The sequence below is a fragment of the Sciurus carolinensis genome, chromosome 17 (genome assembly GCF_902686445.1).
Source record: "Sciurus carolinensis chromosome 17, mSciCar1.2, whole genome shotgun sequence".
NCBI lineage: Eukaryota > Metazoa > Chordata > Mammalia > Rodentia > Sciuridae > Sciurus > Sciurus carolinensis.
The window spans coordinates 26,669,925-26,694,437 of record NC_062229.1 but is presented as its reverse complement, the minus strand read 5'-3'; the positions used below and the strand labels follow the sequence as shown (position 1 = coordinate 26,694,437).

General features: G+C 38.6%; 1 non-coding gene across 1 annotated transcript; it reads left to right on the top strand.

Moving 5' to 3' along the window:
* Positions 1–18,178: 18,178 nt before the first annotated feature.
* Trnaa-agc (transfer RNA alanine (anticodon AGC)) lies at positions 18,179–18,251 on the top strand. Its single transcript has one exon. It is a non-coding gene; the product is annotated as a tRNA-Ala (tRNA).
* The last annotated feature ends 6,262 nt before the right edge of the window (positions 18,252–24,513 follow it).

The window sequence follows — 24,513 nt, the reverse complement described above, 5'->3', positions numbered from 1 at the left end:
CGCTATCAAAATCTGCATCATTAGCATCAAGAACTACAAAGGGTTTGAAGTTTCACCTTCCTCATGAGCTAACAAGTTAACCTGTCTCAACTTTATGAATGTTGACAAAAGACATGAGACTCCTGGGTCAGAGACAAAGAACATTATCACTCGCTTGACAGCAGCCAGCATGGGCTTTGTGACTGTGTCAGTTCCTACACCCCCTAAATCCCCTGGGGGCAATATGGAGCAACCAGGTAGATTCTGACACTCAGTGGATTTGCATCACAGCTGAGAAACTGAATTTAGATAACCCTGGTTTCTTAAAAGCAAACCTGTTCAACCAAAGGGAGATATTATCTTTATCATCCAGAACAGCAAACAAATCTGCTCTTTGCTTTCTGGGGAGAAACTAGGTCTATTTTCAAAGCTGTTTGCTACATAAACATCCTTCAGAAGGTAGATTAGAACAAAGGACGTCACCACCTTACCCGGAAGACGTGTAGACATGCAAAGAAGTCATGTGGAATTATCTCCTAACAATGAAGAATAGTCTTGTCACCAGCTAGCTCATGCTTTCTCCAGCAGAAAGATATTCAGTCTACATAGCTAGCTGAACTTCAAGTTATATAGACTGTAAGAGGACAGAGGTGAATGAATTTTCTCTTTACGTGTCTTTAATGGGGGTGGGAGGTGGGGGGTAAGAGAAGAATGGAGGAACTTTAGATTATGTAGAGGAAAATGAGAGGGAGGAGGGGGTGAGGGTATAAAAGATGGTAGAATGAGACAGACATCACTACCCTATGTACACGTATGATTACACAAATGATATGAATCTATATCGTGCACAACCATAGAAACCCCATTTGTGTCCAATGAATCAAAATGCTCTCTGTAAAAATAAAAAACAAATAAATAAATAAAACTTAAGATGGGTAACATATGCATTTGGTATAAAAGTCTGCAAGAGAGTAGGCAGTGAAAAGCAGGTCTTGCTCCCCATTCCCCAATTATTCACGTTTTTCTTCCCAGAGGAAATCAGCTTATTTTGATACACACACACACACACACACACATGCACATGTGCATATGTACATGAACATATGTTTATACACACACATAAATATCATACAAATGTTTGTATGCATGTGTGTGGCATGTCCATATTTATTCATATCTTCCCTCCACTTTGAGTTCTTCTCTATTTCTCTATGTGTCCCCACCCACCAGGAACAATAAAAATTAAGACACAAAAATTCTAAAACCTAAAACACTTCAATTGCATCCAATGGCTTTCAAAATTCCTGCATTCCTTTATTCATTCATTCCCCAACTGATGACCACTCTGGAAGACTCAAGAAGAGGCATATCAAGATCCTTGCCCTCACTGCGCTCACACACATAGAGGAGTAAGACATCATCTACACACACGGTTATAAGATAAAGAACCGCTAGATAGGAGAAATGAATGTACTCTAAGGGGATTTGAAGAGGCACGGATTACTTGGAGCTAGAGGGTCTCACAGGAGGTTGGATAGCAGATGTGGTATCTGACTGATGAAAGGAGATGTGGGTGAGACCTGAAAATCGAGAGCTGCTTCACGCCCCGAGGTATTATTGAATTTGGCTCTGTGGCTGTCCCCATGCCACAAAATGAATAGATTGAATTACATCTAAATGCTAGGGATATTGTTTGGAGTACCATAAGAAAATGAGAAGGGAAATGGAGAAGCTCTTGAACATTCAAAGGAGGCAAAATAAAAAGGGACAGGTCTGAATTCTAAGCTAAACAGTGCCATGCTAAGAAAATACAGAGAAAAAGCTATCAAAATGCATGAAAAGAGAAATACCAAAGAATAATGAAATAGGAGCAGTACCTTCCTATTTTCTGGGGAGAGGAGGAGAGAGAACACTTACCTAGCACTGATTTCAACCCTGAGCACTACATAAAAATAAGTAAATATTCATAGAAATAGAAAAAGTAGTTATGAAATTCAGGAAAAACAAGAGATCCAGAATAGCCAAAGCAACCCGTAACAAGAAAAGTGAAGCAGGAGACATCACAATACCAGACCTTACATTATACTACAGAGCTATAGTAACAAAAACAGCACGGTATTGGCACAAAAACAGAAATGAAGACATGAAGACTAATGGAACAGAACACAGAGACATACCCACATAAATATACTTATCTCATACAAGACAAAGACACCATAAAAATACTTTGGGGAAAAGATAGCCTCTTCAACAAATGGTGCTTGGAAAGCTGGAAATCCATACATAGTAGAATGAATTTGAACCCCTGTCTCTCAACCTGCACAAGTCAATTCAAAGAGGATCAACCTAGGTGTCCTTCAAGAGATGAATGGATAAAGAAAATGTTGTATATATTCACAATGGAATATTACTCTGCCACAAAGAAGAATGAAATTATGGCATTTCATTTCAAATGGATAGAACTGGAGAGTATCATGCTCAGTGAAATAAGTCAGTCCCACAAAACCAAAGGCTGAATGTTCTCGATGACACGTGAATGCTAACCAACAACAAGGGAAGGTAGGGAGAGGAAGAATAGAAGTCCATTGGCTTAGACAAAGAGGAATGAAGGGAAGGGAGCTGGGAGAGTAATAGAAAAGACAGTCGAATTAAGCAGACAAATTTTCCTATCCTTGTATATACACAACCAGGGTAACTCCACATCATGTACAAACACAAGAATAGGATCCTAATTAGAGTAAGTTACACTCCATGTATGTACAATATGCCAAAATACACTCTACTGTCATGTATATCTAAGGACAAATTAATTAATTAATTGGTTAGTTAATTAAAAGGTATTGTGTTAATATACAACTTAAAAAAAGAGAGAGAGAAGTTGGGAAAATGGGAAGTCCCTCTGTCCAGGGAGAAGCAGAAGTATTAGAAGTTATTCAAACAAAAAAGAAAAAAGAAGGTGTAGAAGAGGAGGAATATTAAAGTCTGCTTTCTTGAAGTGGGATTTGTAAGAAAATCACCCAAATATGAAAGATTCATTAGACTTGTGGCTACGTTTCAAGAACACATCTTGAATTGAAAGCCACCTTTGGCCTGCCAATGTGTCACTCAACGTAGAGTGTTATTACCAAAGGTCCCAACACTGAGGCAAAAATGACTCAAGGAGTCAAGGTCCTCTGAGAGAAATATGCCCAGGTTACCACTCATAACCTTGAAAAGATGGATGCTTAAATGGAGTCTCACAGAAGTAGCTCCTGGTAATGACTGGCGGCTATAAGCCAGTCAGGAAAATCACCATTACTGCGATGTTGCTGAATATTATCAAACAGCCTTACATATCTGCAATCAGCAAGAACCACTTATTACTCTGTAAAGGACACTAAAATGGAAAAAAGAAGAAAAGAGAAGACGTGGCCCCGAGACACGTGTGAGTGAAGTTGGGGCCGGAGGGTTGGGGACTAGACAGACAGTCCAGGAAGGGGAAAGACAGGGGAAGATGCTAGAGGCAGGAAGACAAAGCATCGTCCAAGGACACAAGGAGCAGCCTTCAGAGCTGAGGCAGAAGGGAGGTGAGCGAGGAAGGAAGCGTGAGAAGGAGGAGCCATTGATGGAGGAAGGCCTCAGATGTACTGCTACCGCCAATGTGCAGCAGCCTGATCTTTGGTCTTGCTGCAAGACGACAGGGGTTCTGAACCCGCGTGTAACAACCTGCTCATCACTTAGGACACTTTGTTACTGGCATCTTCTCTCACAAGGAGCAAAACCTGCTGAGCCTAACTGGAGCGCCCTAATCTTCAAGCTCTTCAGTCAGATTATCAGCACTCATGTCAAAAGTTATTGCTTTGAACTCTGAAAGTTCTGGAAAATTCATTGTTGAACAGTAGTTATTGAAGTTACTAGGCTTCATGTACTCTTTCATGTATCCTGGACGTAAATAAAAATCCTTCCATCTGACTCCTTCCAAAATGCTCTCTAGATGTAACTCGACTATTTAAGTATTTTCAAATGAAATTTCACAGATGAAAACAAATTGTGATTTCTGCGGATGTGTGTTTGTGTGTGTGTGTGTGAGAGAGAGAGTGCGTGTGCAGTGTGCTGGAGATTGAACCCAGAGCTTTGCACATGCTAGGCATATATTCTACCACTGAGCTACACCCCTGGCTCCCAAATTATGATTTTTTTTTAGACAATAACTATAACACTTCAATCTCCTTTGAACATATACACAGTAGTAGAATTGCAGGACCATATGGTAGTCCTACTTTTTATTTTTTGAGGAATCGCCACACCATTTTCCATCAAAGATAATGGTAATGTTTTAAAGGTCTTTGGCTTGATCTGACATTGGAGATTTGGTTTCTTTCACTCCTATCATTTGGTAAACTCTGATGCCTTTGTTTCTTTTTTGTTGTTGTTGTTGTTGTTTTGGTTTTTGTTGTTGTTATTGTTTTATTTTGAGTAGTCCAGTGTGAGAGGCAAATGTTTTTATTTGGTGAATCTTTAAGGAATAGACAAAAACATAAGAAAGGATTGTCTAAGTGTGAGTTCCCACCAAAGCAGCCCCTGAGTGCAAACAGTTTATCTGGGAAATACAAGTTGAGGAGTGAAGAAGGCCGACAGGAAAGCAGTGGTGTCAAACAGGTAGCCACCATGAGTGTCTGGAGTTGACTCCGCTGGGACTCCAGGAGCCAGTGGGGACAACACCTCAGCCTCCTGCTGAATCAGTGAGAGAGCTGCTGGCTGAGGAAGGCACACCTGCTGGCCCCGTCTGTAGGCTCCTGCACCACTGGTTCCTCCGTGAGCCACTGGGAAGGCCCCAATTAATAACAGAATCTGGGGTAGGGGCGTGACTCAGTGGTAAAGTACCTGCCTAGCATGCATGAAGCCCTGGGTTCCAGCCCCAGCACTGCAAAAATAAATTAAAAATAATAAACTTAGGAAAAAGGTCAAATCGTAGAGAAATTAGAGGCAAAGTTAAGAAAAAAAATGAGAGGCCAAGACATAAAGGGCGTTTTGCTCTCACCTAACAGACAGGGGGACAATAGGGCAGGGACACTGCACCTGTGCTGAGTGGTTTCTTCTTGTGCTTGAAGCACTTTGTGAGTCAAGAGATGGAGAATGACTCCCAGAAATCCCATTTTATAAAAATGAAACGGACTGGACCAGCTGATTCAAGTACCTCTCTTACATCTCACTTTTTTCCTCCTATGTTCAACAAATTACAGAGAAAAAAAAAAAGCCACCATCATTAGATGATAAATCCGAGAGTTGCCACTTTGCCTTCTAGAACATTCTAGTGTTCTGAATACAATATGGACAGGAATATCATGGGCAGCAAACAGTGAATAATTGTAAAATTTTTAAAATGGAATTCCATCAAGTTTTTCTGTGGATTTTTTAAATAAAGCATAAAGAAAATGTATGTTATATTTATCTTCTTTTTAAACAATACAAGCAGATTAAATTAATACACTTTATCTGATTAAGTTAAAAAAGTTATTAATGATTTTTTTTGTTTGTTTTTGCAACTCAAGCTTTAAATTATTTTTGATGAAAACATACCTTTCCGGCTGGGGTTGTGGCTCAGAGGTAGAGCGCTTGCCTAATATGTGTGAGGCACTGGGTTCGATTCTCAGTGCCACATATAAATAAATGAATAAAATAAACATCTATCAACATCTAAAAAAATAAAAAAAAAGAAAACATACCTTCTCCAAATTGAAATAGTTAAATAATCATTGACTAACCACACTATAAACTACACATTTATTAGGATAACCTCCAACTACTATAAAAAAAAGGTAACAAATTGAGAGATGACTAATTTTTGCAAGCAAGAAATAGATCTTTGTTGAAATGATGCAATTTATATTAATCTTCTTTGATCATGATTTACAAAAAGTTAAAGAAAGAAGTTTTTTAGTTTTTTTTACAATGTTAATAAATTGGAGAGTTTGGATTATGAGTTCTCCTTTAATGGGAATTTTAGTTGTCAAAATCAAAGCAATTGACACATGTAATGTTGGTTATTCAATCTGCTCAAGGGAATGTGAATGGGACATTGCAACAAATCTTTTTTCCTATCTTAGCATTCATGATAAATGAAATGCTTATTAAAATTGAATTGTATATTTAAAGGGTAAATTTACTTAATTTTCAAGTGTCCTGAGAGCAGTCGGATGATTTGTTAAAACAGCAGCCCAGGGCCTGATTCCCACCATGCTCTGTGTGGGACTTATTCTGCCTCTGCAGGGCGACTTTCGGCTTCCCAGGTCTGTGTGATTGCACAATAGTGCCCTCCAGTGGAAGGGTGAGCAAGGTGACTCAGCAACTACTTCGGGTCCGTGCACATATTATTTTTTGCTGTTTAACAAATTCCTCCCAGAGGTAGCAGGCTTAAAACCACAAATGTTTATTATCTTGCACAGCTCCTCAGAGTCAGGAGAGTGAGACTGGCTTAGCAGGATGCTTCAGCTCAGAACCTCTCCTGGGGCTGTAGTGAAGCTGTCACTGGGAGCCGCATTATCCGAAGGCTGGAGGATATGATTCCAAGGCAACTCACTCACAGGACTGCTGGCAGATGGCCTCGGTTCCCTACCACGCAGATCTCTCCATAGGGCCACCACGCATCCTCATGACAGGGTAGTGGGCTTCCTGCAGAGGGAGAACTCAGAAAGAGAGCAATCTGGAAGCTGTAATGTCTTTGAATCTCCTAATCTCCAAAGTGGCACACCAAGCATTTCTGCTTTGTTCTACTTGTTAGATGTAGGTCACTAAGTCGGGCCTGCACTCAAGGGGAGGAGAATTAGGCTTCATCTTTTGAAGGGAACGACAAAGAATTTGACATTTTAAATCACTGCAATGCATGGAGCCCACAGAGCAGATGACTAAGCTGGCTTGCTCTCACATCCAGAGGGGCCACATTCATACCCTATTAGTGCTCACAGGACACTGCTAGCACTAATGTTTAGAACACATATCATAATGCACAATAATGTCTCAAATAAGTGGATTTGTGATGAGAAGAAAATTCTGCTTTTTCAGGAAGTAGAATCTGATAGGCCAGTACCTTGTCAACTATGGATGGCTCTCCAGCTCATTCAGAGAACTTCTGCAACAATATTTGTCAAATCAACACAACCAGCTGAACTCATAGGAGTGTCCTTAGCCAAAGAGAGCTGAGTCCTGAGCACTAGACTATAGTAGTGGGGTGAGGGGAGGGCAGAAGGGGCGTGGCAAGGAGAGAAATTACAAATGGAGTCTGAAAGCAGTGTTTCTGAGCAATTACTCCAAGATGAACCACTTCACAAGACTTTGCTGGAGGAATTGATATTTAAACATGTCAGGCCAGGTACCGCAGTGCACAACTATTGTTATGGTTTGAAGGTGATGTATCTCCCAAAAGCTCACATGTGAGACAATGCAAGAAGATTTCAGAGGAGAATGATTGGGTTGTGAGAGTCTTAATACAATCTGTGATCTAATCCCCTGCTAGGGATTAACTGAGTGGTACTGAAGTGGTAGGGTGTGGCTGGAGGAGGTTGGTCTTGGGTCCGGACTATGGGGTATATATTCTGTAATTCGAGAGTGGAGACTCTCTCTCTCTCTGCTTCCTGTTTAACATGTGAGTTGCTTCCCTCCACCACCCTTTCCCACCATGATATTCAGCCTCACCTGGCGCACTGAAGAATGGTGCTAGATTTCTGTGGACTGAGAACTCTGAAACCGTGAGCCCTTAAATAAACCTTTCCTCCTCTAAAATTGTTCTTTAATCACGGCAGTGAAAAAGCTAACTAAAACACCTGTAGTCCTGGCAACTCAGGAGACTGAGGCAGGAGGGTCTCAAGTTTGAGGCCAGCTTGGGCAACTGAGTGAGACCTTGTTTCAAAATGAAAAATTAAAAAAGGGGCTGGGGATGCAACTCAATGGTAGAATGTTCCTGGAGTCAATCCCCAGTACTGAAGAAAAAAAAAATGGTTGATTATTAGCTGCATTTATATTCAACGGGTTTCCATTTCACAGGACATTTTGTTATGGATTGTGTGCTCTGAGAAGATGGGGAAGAAATGATTCAAAAATGATCTCCTCCCCTCGCTTATACCATGGACAGATTTACCTGAAGCTACTCCACTCAAAGAACTCCATGTGATGTTTTCAAGCCAACAGAAAAATAAATAAATAAATAGATAGATAGATAGATAAATAAATAAATAAAAATAAAAAGAAGGTACCTGGTCAATGTTGGTTGAATTAAAAAAAAAAAAACTGGCTAAGGAGCAGAGCATCACCTATGGTGTGTAGAACTTGCCATCTCTGCCTAGAACCATCTCTCCCTCAACCTCACCTTAATCAGCGGTTTCCCTCTCCCACCAAACTTCACCACAGGAATTTTTGCAGACTGCAACCTGTCCCAGGTACCAGAAAGGCTCTAGAAGGTTCATTTCCAATATTCCCATTTTCTCACCACATAGTAGATAGATACACAAACACCCAAATAAAGCAGCAAATTCTTTTACTATAGTATTCTACCGAACAGAACTCTTTTAAAATACATTTTTTATTGCCACATTATGATGATAATGTCCAAAATAATGACCTTGAAAGTCTGTCAGACTCTGAGGAACCTAATGAATAATTAAGGGAATGAAATGGTTTTCAATAGGATTTCATGCTTAGTGCATTTTGAATTCTAAGACTTTTGATAGATGGTCACGGTTGATTGTCTAATTCCCCAGTCATGCGAGTAAACAGAGGATTTTCTGTGTTTCAATAGCATTGCTGTGGTTAGTTATTTGGAAGCATGTTAAACCAAACTCTGAGGTGTATTATACTCAGTCAACTCCGACATGGCTCTTGGCTTCCACAGGAGTCGCAGCCACAGGGAGATGTAGCTAACTGAAACCTATGCAGAATCCATATTTTTCTTTCTAGATTGAAAAACAATCGTTTATTTATAAGACAGCCCTAACATACTAGTTTAATAATAACTGAAACAATTTAATTGCTAAAAGTAGGGATAATTATAAATAAAATTACCCAAATATTGTTTTTTATTTTTAAGTTACTGGAGATTGAACATGCTAAGCAGGCACTCTACAACTAAATTACATCTCCAGTCCTTTGCATTTTTTATCTGGAGACAGGTGTCTGGTTGAGTTTCCTAGACTGGTCTTAAAATTGTGATCCACCTGCCTCAGCCTCCTGAGTTGCTGAGACTATAGGTACGCACCACAACTCTCAGTTCACAATATTGTCCTTCTAATTGAGGACCCATGTGTTGCCTTTATTCATTTTAACATGTTTAAAGAATCTGATACAGGATTGATGTCAAAAATTGATCCAGATTAGGGGTTCCTTTTCTACTCTGTGTGCTTCCTCATATTCCAATGAGCACTTACTCCTGTCTCTCCCTTGCTGTTCCTGTTGTTGGCAGACATGTCATGCTACTTGGAAAATGTTCCAGACCATCATTTACGGTGGCAGAAAATCAGATCTAACACCTACATTTGGTAGTTGAAAAACTGAGATCCCCAAAGGCGTGACTTGCCCAAAACTACATTGCAAGTTAGTGGTGGAACCCCAGTGAGAACCTGCATTTCCCAATTCCAAAGTAAAGACCCTTGTGCAACATCCCGGGTCACAACGCCAGTAACTGCTAATGCAAGTTCTCTACCTATCGCAGCCAGAGAAAATGAAAGAAAGCTCTGGGAAATGGCTTTTCAATAAGCGCCTTTGAGTAAGAGGTTAAAGAACCTTGTATCCTATTGAAAATAACTGAATTGAAAAGATTTCAAAAGCTTTAAGCAGAAAATTAGAACACACATGGCATAATTTATTTTTAGGATTTCTGAGTCTCAGGGACAGACAATTTAGTCATTTATAACTTTTCATGAGTGTTCTAGGTTTTATCTTCAGAATGGAGGCCATGATGACAAGGGAGTGTGGGCAGCTCAAGATGATTCTTCAGCTTAAGGTCATGTCAGGTGCAGGAAAAGGTATTTCTTGGCGTAATAATTAGCTCCTTCCTGCCCGCCCACTAACCCACATCCACACACACACACACACACACACACACACACACACAGCAGAATCATTTGAAAATAATTTGTAAACTTGTGCCATTTCATTCCTAAATTATTTCAGCATGCATCTTCTAAGAATAAAAGACATTTTTCTTGCTAGTAAGGAATGGTATCGTATCTCACTGCATAATTGTTAAAGATTTTATGTCAATTTCTTTTGCAAAAAAGTGGGGTACAACCATTACATGAAGCTTTTTTAAAAAAATTGTGCCAGTAATACTTAAAAATCATTTATTACCAAATCATCTTTGGCACATGATTAGTATGCACAGAGTGCTTATGAATATACGTTAATGTGGTGGTGATAGCTATATCATGAAATGTGGTACTTAGATATCAAAATCTGGGGGCAAGGCATACTCAGTACTAAGGTATGCTTCTAAGTCCTTTCAGTGAATAGAGCTAGGAAAATCAAATACCCTTTAAAAAGATGGTTTCATGTAGGTTTTCTCAATTCAAATTTAACCTTACAGTTTCCCGTTTTAACTTCGATTTAATATTTGTTTTGTATCTCTTTTCTCACACTGAAACCTTGAATTGTAATAGGGTAACGATTCTTTTCTCCTAATTCAGAATTACATATCTATTTTCTCCTAGTTCAGAATTATAGTACTATATTAACAATAAATAACTGAGTAAAGTTTAGGATTTCTTTCTCTTTATTTATCCTTAGTTCATATCCCACTATGGGTATATAATGAGAATACTGAAATAATTCTTTTCTCTGTGGTGCTGTTGTTCCCACTTTTGAAATAAAGTTAGGCTCATTTGTCCCAATTTGTTTCCCATTTTAGGATTTTATTTTTATCTTTTTATTTTAATTTTGTTGAACATGTAAAAACATTTACATGGTGCCAATGTTGAAAACTGTACAAAAGGTAACCAAACTCACAGAAGTTTCACTTCCAACCCTCCCCCTTCATTTCATTTCCTCCATCTCCTATAGGCAACTATTTTTATTGCTTCTTTTTGCAAATATAAGCAAATACCTAAATGTATTCCTATTCCTCCCTTTTTTTCCCCCTTTAAACACAAAATATAGAACATTCTATGTACTGCTGCATACTAGCACTTTAACTCTAAAACTGTATCCTGGAGATTATTTTAGTTCACAGACATTTTCTTCTTTTCATGACTGCCTGGTCTCCAATTTGTGTGTGTCCTGTAGGTTATTTGCTGCCTGGCCTGTTGGTGGGTGTTTAGGTTGTTTCTAATCTTTGGCTACTACAAACAATGCTGTGTTACATCACTTTGTGCAAATAACTGGCTATTTGTGGAGATGTGTTTTCAGGTGGATTCCTAGCAATGAGGCTGCTAGGTCAAAGATTAATGCATATGTAATTTTGCCAAATCCCCTTCCATAAGGTTTGTTCCATTTTGCACTTCTGCTCTTAATAGTGGATGTTATCAAACTTTTGTATCCTGGAGAATTCTAGTTTGTATTCCTCTTATTGTCAGGGAAATTGAGCATCATTCCATATATGCTAGGAGAGATTTCTATTTATTTTTCTTTCTGTTCTCAGATTTATATCTGTTCCTGACTTCTGCCTATAATTCTATTCAGTGTTTGGGCTTCTTTATTTTTAAGGGCACTTTGTGTATTTGCCCTGTCTGTGAGATAATTCACGAATGTCCTTTCCTTATTTGCCATTTGTCTTTTGACTTTGCTTAAGACATTTCATTTGCTTCAGGTAGTAAAGTTTATCAGTTATTTCTCATTTGTGTTCCTGGATTTTTGAAGGGCTTCCCTCACTCTCAGGTTGCAAAGAAATTCACCTGTGAAATGCTTCTTTGATTTCATATTTTCTGTTTGGATTGCTGGTCTATTATTTCAGAGCAAGGAGTAGATTCCCTTCATCCTTTTCCAGATGGTTTTCTATTTGTCCCAACACCATTTATTAAAAAGCCCAACTTTTTCTCAGACAGGAATAGCGATTTATTTTTAGACATTAACTTGAAATAAAGCAGCAATCACCTCAGGAGAAATGATATCAATGAAAAGACACAGTCTCTGTCCTATGGAGATGACTGCTCTCTCCCCTACTTGGAAAAGAGAGGAACAGGGCACACGGTGGTCTACGTGTGCTGTCTCCCACCAGCCTCTCCAGATTCAAGGTCTGCCTGCTCTGGCCTGTTCTGTTCCAGGAGGCTGACCTCTGTGCACCGCATCACTTGATAGTTTCGCGCCCCTGGCTTTTGGTTGGGTTCACCTGGGGAGGCACTACCAGGAAACTGGAGGCTGAGAGAAGAGAGGCTGGGTATCATTTTGGTAGGGGTTCTCCACAACTGCCTTTTCCGTGGGTCAGCCCTTTCTGGGTTCTGACAGGCCCTTCTTCCTCTGTGCCCTTTCAGGTTAAGTAGAACAACTTCCCATTGGTGCCAGCCTCCTAGGTACCCTGCTGTGTCCTTTACTTGTCCTTCCCACCTCCGTAAATAGCCCCTCTTAAACCTTTCTCAGGTATGCCCTCTTGTCCTTTGATCACACAGTATTTCTTCTGCAAGGCCCTCACAGATACCAACAGATCCATCCATCAAAAGGTACGTGATATGGTTCTAATCTACAATACTCCAGACTACAGAATCTACAGGGCAAAGCCAAAATCAGGCAACAAGGCTGCATCTCACTTAAAAATCCAAAGTGATTCTCGATAATTCATTATTCATCTTGATTAGCCTCCTTATTCATTATGCAAGGCTCTGGTCAGTTTGTGGTGATTTCAAAAATCAAGCACATCTTCAAAGGTTTAAGGTTGAACTTCTCCAAAAGTACATTAAAGAGTATCTTCTGTCTCTGAAGACAATTCCATTAAAAGCATTTCTAGATTCTTTTGAGCAGGTATTCCCTGTGGAGTGATTATTTTAAAGTCAAACATGCATGTGTGACTCTGGTATATTTGTAAAGTAAAACAAACAAACAAAACCCCAAAACCAAAAACCCATTTCTGCTACTTACAGTTAAGCCCCTAGTGCTACTTCCTAAGCATATTTATAATTATCTAAGTGTCTCTGCCTGTTACAAGTTGCTTAATTGACCAGTGGAAAGCTTCCATGGGAAATTCATTATTTTTCTGCTGAGTCATGTTCAAAGTTATAACCAACTTTATTTTAGTGAATATTGATGTTTGAAGTCAATTTTAATTGCTTCGCCATGATGTAATGTAAAAAGAAACAGTTCCAGGAGTTCTATCTCCCGTGCTTCTAAGAAGGACTTCTTCTTCCTAGTCTCCTATCTTGTGCAGGGGGAGGAGGGGACAGCAGGCAAAGAGAGTGCTCCTCCTGGCACCTTTCCTGCCCTTCTTCCACCCTTATCTCACAGCAGGTGTAACACAGAGTCTTAGTTTTTCTTTGAATGAAAGATTCAGATGGCAATGATATGGTGGAAAGGGCCTTAGAAGTCATCTAATCCAACTTCCAGGGAGGTTTTCAGAGAGGAAACTGTGTCCCGCCCCTGAAGAATACAGTTCACAAAACCATAGTTCGATAGGTCAGAGAGCTCCCCTTTCTTTTCATGCACCGATATGAGGATTTACCTCCAGTTTAGTTCTGAAAGAGAAATTTGTGCCAGGCACACATGTCCTTCCTTTCAAGTAGTGCAGAGCCCCACCCCTGACCCCATGGGACTGCGTACAAGGTCTGGAAGGTAAGGGCTGGTCCTGAGCAGTGGGGAAAAGGGAAGGAACCCTGTCTTCCCACAGGAGTCAGTTCCTCTGCACCTTCCAGCTGCTGATGTCTGCCATTTTGCCATTCAAGTGTCATTCCTTTGACCAGTGGGTCCAGTCAAGAGATTAGACAGGTTTCTTCAGAGAAACAGAACCAACATCACAGGGAGAGAGAGAGAGAGAGAGAGAAATAAGAGGGAATTTATTATGGAAGCTGAGTAAAAAGCTGCTGTCTGCAAGCTGGAGAACTGGGGAAGCTGGTGCCATGTGTTGGGAGGCAGGGAAGAGAAAGGCATGCTGGTGTAAGCCCCAGAGTCTGAAGGCTTGAGAACTGCGAGCTCTGGTGACCAATGGCAGGAGAAGATGGATGTCCTGGCTCAGGAAGAGTGAATTTGTCCTTCCTCTGCCTCCCCCACATCTGGACTCTCAACAGATGGGATGATGCCCACTCACAATGGTGTCCCCTGATTCAAATGTTAACCACTTCTAGAAACACCCTCCCACAAACACCCAGAAATAATGTTTACCAGCTCTCTGGATATCCCTTAACCCAGAGACATTGACACATAATCATCACCTGAGATTATCCAGAATTCAATGCTGAATGCCAATTACTTTTGAGCTATATCCCCTTGGGCTCTGGAAGATAACAGATTGCAGAGTTTAGGATCCTGATGCAATTATTCATCAGCAGTGTAACATAGATAGACTGAACTTTTCTGGCTCTTGGTTTCTTTATTTGTTAGGTAGGGATAATAATAACTCGGAATTCATAGCTATGGATTAAACAAGTTTAATATATGATCTGTGTGAAAGAAATGTGAAAGTTGCCAGAATCGAAATGGAGTTATTCCTAGCAACCCTACCTGCTCCCTGCAACCAAAAAATAAAAAAATAAAGCAAATAAAGCTGGGAGACTATGAAGGAAGGATTTTACACATGATTGCATCATAGTTATCATCACAAAAGACTGCCAGAATTGCAAGTTTGCACAGAGGCCACTGCAAACTTACACAAAAGATGCTTCCAGAAGGATATCTTCCCAGCAACTCGATCTTGAACTTATACCAATCTTGTCTTTAATCAATGTGATCAAGGATTATCATTTCATAATATCTGATATAATCCTCCTCATTGTGACCTTTAAGACTTCCCCTGGCCTCAAACTCTTTGAATATGCCCATCATTCGCTAGCACACCTATTCCTATTGCATTCCTCTACCATTCCCATTTCAGGGCTCCAATGTTCTCAAATAAAGAGTATTTTTTGGAAAATCTCCATGTGACTTTTTTTAATGACCAACAACAGTGATTAGCGTAAATAACAGTGATTAGCATAAACAACAGTGGTTAGCATAAACAACAATGATGAGTATTAATGAAAGTGATTAGCTTAGCAGTGGCCTTAGCCACTGCTTCTACCATTAAAGGTCCTCATCCTTCTCTGCACTTTGGCAGCTGTGTCCCCCTCATTGTCACACCCTTCCTCTTTCTGGGGAACCAGCCTCTATCTACTTTTCAGAGCCAGGCTGAATCTATCTCCTCTGGTGGGTCTTCCCTTAACCTGCCCAAGTCCCCAGGAACTTACCCTCCTCTGGGCTCTCTACCAAATAAAGTTTTTTTATTTTATTTACGTAACTATAAAATTTAGCCTGAAAACACTAAGCAAGGTATCTCGCTGTAGCTGCATGTAAGTTAAGGGGCAGCAGCCAGAGCTCCCTAGGGTTGAGGGAAAAGCTAGTTTGAAGCTCAATGTTCAAGACACTTGTTGAATGAATGCTGTGAATTCACTGAGTGTGTATAGGGGAGAACTGTCTCACCCTCCCTCAAACACCTAACACGGGACAGCTCCTGGGTTAGGCCACAGTAGTCAGGAGGGGAAAGAGTAGGAGATCAGAGCACACTCAGTGATTGAGCAAAATGAAAGCAGATGGTAGAAAGAGTAACGAATTCTCCCAACCACACAGATACTGGTGACAGAGGTGGAATCTGATTTCAGACCGTCTAGGACCAGAACCTATGATCTTAGCTCTTGTGCTATTAGGAGTCAGTTATTGTGGCTATTTATTTATTCTATGCATATTTACTTAGTGCCTATTCTGCATCAAGTAGATTAGAAAAAAATATTTGTTACTTCCTTTTCAGTTTACACTACCTTTCTCCTTTTATATGAGGTCATTTATTTAATTCTCACATAAAGCAATCTGTGACATAAACAACATTATCTCCACTTTATAGAAGAGTAAAGTTAACTTCAAAGCAGTTATTTATACCATGCCAACAGCTACTGGAACTGAGGCATGAACTTACCTGGTTCCTGCTTCAACGGAGCCACCTCCTCTCTGACCAATGGCAAAAAATGAAGTTTCCCACCTCCAGATATTTGTCTTCCTTGAGTTTAAGCTCATCTGAACTGCCTCAAGGGTAGAGACTCAGGCTGAAAAGTTAAGGAACAACAATGCATAACCAGTTGGTGTGGTAGTGCATGCCTCTGGTTCCAGCTATTTGGGACTCTGATAAGAGAATCATGAGTTCAAAGCCAGGTCAGCCTGGGCAACTCAGTGAGTCCCCATCCAAAAAAAGAAAAAAAAAGAAAGAAAGAAAGAAAGAAAGAAAAGGAAAAGAGAGGGAAAGTAAGGGAAGGAAGGGGAAAAGGGGGAAGAAAAGAAGGCAAAATCTGTTCTGTCTCCAGAAACGATGAGGAAGAGATCTCTGAAAAATCTCTCCCCCCATAAAAACAATGACTCACTGGCAAAAACTGTTAAAATCAAACTCTGGAAACTAATTAAAGGCTTGTAGCCATCTAGAGAGTGCTTATTTTAGAAAAAACAGTTGAATTGCAATAAGTGAGACTTGTGTAATTTTTATCTGCCCTAATCCCATGCCCCCTTCCCTAACTCCATGGTAGTCTTGAAAATCAACAGTCAACTAAATTCAAATACACAGCTAGGTTTTTAAAGGATGGAAAAGTAAATACCATGCAAAAACTACCCAAAGGGAGTTGGAGAGGCTATATCAATATCGGACAATAAATTTTAATAAAAAAATTGTTACTAGTTAAAAAGGAGGACATATTACAATGAAAAGGTTTGAACTCTCAGGACAATATATCAATTATAAAAATACATGCAGTTAACCCTGGAGCTACAACATGCAGAATTGGTGGTGGGGGGGAGAGACAGAATTCAATGATAATACTTAGAGACTTTAATACCCACTTTTAGCATAATGCAATAATAGTATAATTAGAAGAGCTACAAGGAAATAGAAGAACTGAGCAGCACTGTAAACCAAAGAGACCCAGTGAATATCAAATGAACATTCCAACCAATAATAGCAATGCATGCTTTCTATGTGTGATTAGAACATTTTCCAACATTTACTTTGTTTCAGGTCATAAAATGAAATATATTTATATATTTAAAATAATTTAAAACATTCTCTGACAACAATGAATGAAACTAGAACTCAATAATAGAAGAAAATTTGGTAAATTCTCAAATGTGTAGAAATGAAGCAACATACTCCTAAATAACCAATGCATAAAAGAAAAAAAATCTCAAGGGAAATTGGAAATTTCTTGACATGAATTTAAACAAAACATACTAAATAGCAAAATTTATGGAATAAATGCTTAGACTGAAATTCATAGTTGTAGATGCCTATATGAAAAAAGAAGAAAGATCTTCTATCAGTAATTTAACTTTCTTCCTTAAGACATTAGAAATAGATGAACAAACTATACCAAAAGTAAACAGAAGGAAATAAATAATAACTATTTTTAGTAGAAAAATATGAAACAGAATAGAGAAAAAATACAGAATTAAAAAAGAAAGCAAAAGTTAGTTCTTTGAAAATATAAACAAAATTGACAAACATTAACTAGAATGACCAAGAGAGAAAGAGAGGATTCAAACTACCTCAGTAATGAAAGAGGGGTCTTTTAAAAATAAACAACAATAGGGAATATTATAAACAATCATGTGGCAAAATTTTTGATAATGTAAATGAAATGGAAAAATTACTAGAAGGATGAAAACTAACCTAAGAAGACATTAAAACTGATTATATCTATAACTTGTAAAGAAACTAAATTATTAACTTTTTAAATTTCCCACAAAGAAAATTTCATACCCAGAAGGCATCACTGGAGAATGCTATCAAATCTTTAAAGAAGAATTAGCAATAATCCTTCAGAAACTACTTTAAAAAATCCTTTACCTCCTTTGCAAAAAGTTTTTGCTCTTTTCCAAAATGTTCAACATAGAATGTCCAGAAATTCCACTCCTTGGTACATACCCAAGGGAACCAAAAGCATATGTTTACATCCAACAATCCAAATGTCCACTAATAACTGATAAACAAACAAATAAAAATTGATGTGGTCATGCAGTGGAATATTACTTGGCCATAAAAAGGAATCAAGTATTGATAAATAATCAATATTATATAGATTAGGGCTGGGGATGTAGCTCAGTGGTAGAGCACTTGCCTAGCACGCATGAGGCCCTGGGTTTGATCCCCAGCATTGCAAAAGAATGAAAATTAAATATCTATCATAGATAAATTCTAAGTGAAAGAAGCTAGACACAAAAGGCCACATATTGTATTATTCGATTTATATGAAATGTCCCCAATCAAAATCTTCCATGGTTTGAATCTGGAATATCTCCCAAAGGCCTGTGTGTCAAAGATTTGATCCTCTGGTTGGTACTATTAGAAGATGATGGAACATTTATGAGATGGGGCTTTGTGGGAAAAGGTTAGATCATCAGGGGCTTGCCCTGGAAGGGAATATCGGTACCTCACCCACTTCCTGTCTCTCTCTTTGCTTCTGGCTGACATGAAGTAAGCAGGTTCCCCTGCCACACGCTCCCACCATGATGTACTTCCTCACCCCAGGCCCAAAAGCAACAGGCCAACTGACCATGAATGGAAGCTTCTGAAACTGTAACCCCAAATATTTCCTCTTTTGAAGTTGGTATCTCAGGTATTTTGTTACAGTAACACAAAGCTGACTCACCCATATAGATGCATATCTTCCTGGGGCTGACACTGTCACAAGAATAGTGGAGTTAAGTGGTGAGAGGATGTTGACTTTATCAAATACAATAGAACCTGGGTAAAATGTCCTATTCAGTTTTAGAAATATCTCAGGTGGTAAAAGGATTTAAGGATACAAGATAAGAAAAATAGCAGGTAGTTGAAAGGAAAATGCTCTGAAAAAATGAGGAAAACCATGGAACAAAGTAATTAAATATCTCAAGTTTGGAGTCTTTTTGGGGTGGTTAGAAAAAGAAGCAAGAGGAAATCAAACTTTAAAAGACAACACACAGTAACTTGATGGGGGGGGTGAACCATAAAGAATAATCTTGCAAAAAATTAAAAAACAACTTCAATAAAAGGCATTCTGTCACAAAAGAATTTCTGGGTAGAGATTAAAATGAGGCTTAGGGAAAAATACACAGGCAAAAATCAAAGTATTGGATCATTACTTTCCAGGTTTTAGGGTTTTGAGCATTTCCCCATATCCCTCAATAATTGTCTTAAACCAGCTGCTGTGCTCTGACTGTGTTAATTCAGCTTCTTTTATTTCCAATGTAAGTTGTGCATGGTATTAGCATTAATGTAACAAATGAGCAATTTACTGTCTTTGAAAGAAGTCAACAGCCTCAAACACACTCATGGAAGTTACATTTATAATAGCAAATACCTGTGTTAATTTCCTTTCACAAGGAGCACAATAGCATCCTCCTTGAGGCAGCACCTTTTGATAGAATGAATAATAAAGAGCTCATCACATCATTTATTTTTGTCTCTCTGATGTGCCAGCAAGCATATGCTCCTTTCAATTAATGTGCTGTTACTTGTACAAAAGCTGTTTTTAAAGTGTGTTCTGGGGAGGACAGTAAAATTAGGTGAAATGATGGATGAGAAATTTGAATGAAGTTTAGGTTAAAAACACCATTCATAACAGCTTTCAAAAATTTTTTATTCAGTTTCTGCCCAATCCACGTCTACAAATCATTAATAAGTGTCTGCTGTGTGTCCTATGTTGTCCTTACTTTTACAGGGCTTATAATCTTGTGCAGAAGAAAACCCTATACGAAATGATTAAATGAATAAGACAAAATGATATATAAGTTTATGCCAGAAGACATACCAGGAAACTTTAAAAGCATCCTCTACGAACAGCTGATGTGTTTAATTTTGCAGTGCAAGTACAGTTTGTACCATATTGAAAGGGGCACTGTTCATGTGGTACATGTGGCAGATTTGTGATTTATTTCAAAAATTCTGTGGAAGATAGAAATAAAATGTCTTAAGAAAAGATGATGGGTTTTATTTTTTTCCTTATCCAGCAGAGAAATTAACACAGGGGTGAATGGGGCAGCCTTGGCAAAGTCACTTGGGTGAAGGTGAGATGACGAATTCCTTAAGAACAGAATTTTCTTTTTATTCAGCTTTGTGCAAACAGGTTATTGAAGTCAACCCACAGAGTTGTAAACATGGAAAACACTTTTTTTTTTTTTAAATTTTCAATCACTCCTTCAACAATTCTGTGTTCAATTTTCCTTGTCCGGCCCTCAGTAACATCCAGAGCCTATCGTATTTTGGACCAGTGCCTTTTAGTGATTATCACTTAGTCCAATCCAGGTCAAAATTTAATGTCATATCTGATTCAAATCACTTCTTCCCTCCCACAGCCCAGACTAGAGCTGGCTGGTGCAACACTGCTTCCTGTCTTTCTTCTGATTCTACTTCTCTGGGGCTGAAAGTGTGTCAGAAGTAATAAGGACATTTCAAATGTCTCACTCTTGGACATTTCAAGCAGACACTATGTTTTTTTTTTTTTTTTTTTTTTTTTTTTTTTTTTTTTTTTTTTTTGTGGTGCTGGAGATTGAACCCAGGGCCTTGTGCTTGCAAGGCAAACACTCTACCAACTGAGCTATCTCCCCAGCCCCTCAAGCAGACACTATGAATGGGGAGAAATTTCAAAGAGTAGGTGAGATTGAGTGTGTAAAAGAATTATATCTTTATTTGCACTAACTTTAACCAAAAGTTAATATTACATCAAGAAATTGTGTCATGGAGGACCCTGGATTGAGGTCTCCAGAAAACTATGCTTCTCAGGAAAGAGTCACGATTAGATACTTGCCACAATGGAAGGCATGACAGGCAGCCAGAATCAGTCAAGAGAGGTCCGCAAGCACAAATGACACCAGCCAGGTGAAAAGATCTTTGTCTTTTTCTTTCTGCTCTTCCCTTCCCCTGCCTCTAACTATGACAGAGCCAGAAGATGGGCTGGGAGAACAGGTGGTCAAGATCAACGGATTCCCACAAGTAGGAGTGACGGTCAGAAGAGGCAGCGACAATCAGAATAGATGCCTGTTATAACCAGCACACTGGGCTGGCAAAAGCCTGGCGCCACCTCTGACTTCACTGCATGGGCCACAGCCCTGGGACTTTCTTCTTTATGTCTGTATGTTTACAAATCTTGGTTTTCTATTTTTTGCAGGAAGCAAAATACACATTTCGAATTAATTCCAAGAAGCAAAGGGATCACAGACTCTGCAACTTTCTATTTAAAGTAGAAAAATTTCTAACAATCATGTATACACAGTAAGAAAAGATGGATTTTTTAATGTTACATAATGATCCCAATTTTTTTTAAAAAGTGGTTTTTTACTCTACCAGGTAATGCTAAACCTTACTTTCCATTTTTTTTACCAGAAATTTTTATGAATAAAAACCTTAGAATATACTCTTCATCCAAAAATAATTGAGTCTTTCAATTCCAGTGGTTAGATGCAACTTAATTGAAGGAGAGTGGCAATAATCATTAAAGTTTCCTTCTCCATAGTTTCTTCTCCAAGGAACTCCATCAGCTTCTTGCATGTTCTTTCTTTCTTTCTTTCTTTCTTTCTTTCTTTTTTTAAATTTTGTTTTCTGTTTTTTAATCAGGACAGAGATGCTCTGGAATACAGTCAGGAAATAGTAATGCTCTCAACAGTCCATAAGTCTGAAGAAGGCAGGGGCAATGATGACATAGATTGTGCATTTCCCAAACTACCTATATAAAGCTGCAGCTTCCATTTCCATCAGCCCATGTCAGATCCAAAATGAAGGTCATGTTGTTAAGGATGCAGTCAACATCATTGGTTTGGGGCTTCCTTTGCATTCATTTCCCTTGCCTATCTTTCCCTTTATTAGTTCTGTCTTTAAATCACTGGATAGTGTCTTCTGGAACTGCCACTGAAGTTCTCCTCCTTCCATCAGCCCCTCTGCAAGCTCAGGGAAAAGCAGGTGACCCAACCCAAAACAACTCTGCTCCCTCTTTGAAATGTGAATCTTGAGGAATAAAGAGACTGGAGATTAGTTTGATTCCATCTGAATGGTGGCCCCTGCCCATCTTCCTGCTGTGAGATGTCTTCTGAGGGTCTGACGTTCTTGGTCTCAGGATGGTACCTGTTCTGGCCCCACTATCCAGCCTCCCGTTCGTTCTGTCACCCCTCATATCTTTTGGGGTATGTTCAGTTTGCTTAAGATGACCAGAGAGAGTTTAAATAGTTTGAAGTCAAAGAGCTGAACTGATACAGAGAACTTCCACGCCTCACCAATTCCATCTTTGAAAGAAACTATGGTTATGCTTTTATTTATTATGTTGGAAGTTGTAAAAGATCTCAGAAAAATATAAAGTTCTTAGTTCATTCCTATAAGATGTGTATTGAATCTAGGTGGCTTGATGTTTCCTTCTAGGGTTATAAAAAAGTATTTTGTATGTACATTAAACTTGGATTTTATTCTTTTTCTTTTTCCTGCTAATCCCCTATCCAGCAGGTAAAACCCATCATAAGAACATACAACATCTATTTAAACAGGCTTTGGGAAAATTTGAAATAACTTTAATACTACAAATTATATTGGAAATATTTATCTTAAAATTGCCTCTATAACGTGCTATAGTTTGGACATGAAATGTCCCCCAAAGGTCCATGTATTAAAGGCTTAGCCCCAGCTTGACACTAGTGGGAAGTGGTAGAATCTTTAAGAGGCAGGATCCAGGGGATGGACTTCCAGTCACTGGGGAATCCCCTTGAAAAGAAAAATGGGACTCTTCCTTTTCCTTCCTCTTCTGTTTCTGGTCATGAGGTGAGTGGTTTTTACTCAGTCATGCACTCTCTGCCATGATTTACTGTGTAACCACAGGCCCAAAAGTCATGGAACCAAGATACCATAGACTGAAATTCCCAAAAGAGAGCAAAATAAACCTTTCCTCTTTATAAGCTGATTATATCAAGTATTTGTTATAGTAACAGAAGCTGACTAACACATAGAAAAATTGAACTATCAAAACTAATATCTTAAATAAAGGGAGAGTTTTGGTTTTGTTTTTGATTTTTTTGCAGTGCTAACCATCAAACCCAAGGTCTTACACATGGTAGGCAAATACTCTACCACTGAACTATACTCCCAGAATCTTATTTTAAAGCTCATGGGAATGGCTAGGTCATCAAAGCACAAGGAGACTCATAAGCTTATATAAAAAAACTATTCAAACAGATCAAAGGTCACAGAGCAAGTCATTGAAGAATGAGCAGTAGCATGGACAAATTCACTGTGGTATCTTTGGATAATGGGATATTCTACAGCAATGCCTGAACATCTAGGACACTGCATTCAAAAGGATGAATATTATATGAAGGAAGCCAGACACCAAAGCTTACATTCTTCATGGTCTGCTTGTGTAACGTTCAATACTAGGCAAAACTAAACTATGGTATTAAAAGTTAAGAAAGGTGTTATCTTTGATGAGTAGTGAGTGAAAAGGGGTATCAGGAGGTTTTGGACCCTAGAATGGTCCATTTTGTGATCTGTGGTTTTATTTATCTGTGGTTAATTTATGTGGTTACATAAATGTTCACTTTACAATAAAGGATTTCACTGGATATTTATGTGCAGTGTAATGTTCTATATGTATTTTAATTTAAAAATTTTAAATGAGGGTGAAGGGCAATTTCCTTCCTTCCACCTTTCCTTCCGTCCTTCAAAAAATCTTGGTCATCCAGCATGGCGATTTTTAAGGTAACTTATTGCAGAGTTCAGTAAGCTTCTCTTCATTTATGGGTCTATGACTCCTTTTCATTGACCTTCCCCTCTCTGTCAAGAATTCTATAAAAACATAACTGCTTCTGCTCAAGAATAGTGTGAGTAACTAGTAAAACACTCAGGATTTACTGGTTGACCATAGCTTCAACTCTGAGAATTCAATTAACTAGTGTGAAAGTAATGTTATTCAAATCATCATTTATTAATAAAGTTGGGTGGTGCTCTCATCATATACAACATGGAAGACTGATGGTTGTCTGAAATGTTTAGTTTTACATTGCCCAACTTGAGGATGTTTAGGCAATTATAAAAAGGTCATCTCAGTGTTCTATATTAATTGATTGGTTGCTTGACCGATTTATGTTTCCAGTACATTTTTGTTTTTGCAGTGTTGAGAATCAAACCCAGGGCCTCTCCCATGCTAGGCAAGTACTTTACCCTGAGCTATATCCCCAGTCCCAATATATTTTTGTTCTAATAACTCCAAAGAAGCAACAGTGTACACAGATGACAAAATGATATTAATATAATTTTAAGTCATCTACATGTGAAGGAACATTTAAATTTAGTGTAATATTTAAGTCATATATTTAGGAATTTTAATCTATTCCTAAATATATGTATGCTATATATATGTATCCTAAATATTTGTATGCTATTCAAAATGCAAACATTGGTTTTAGAAT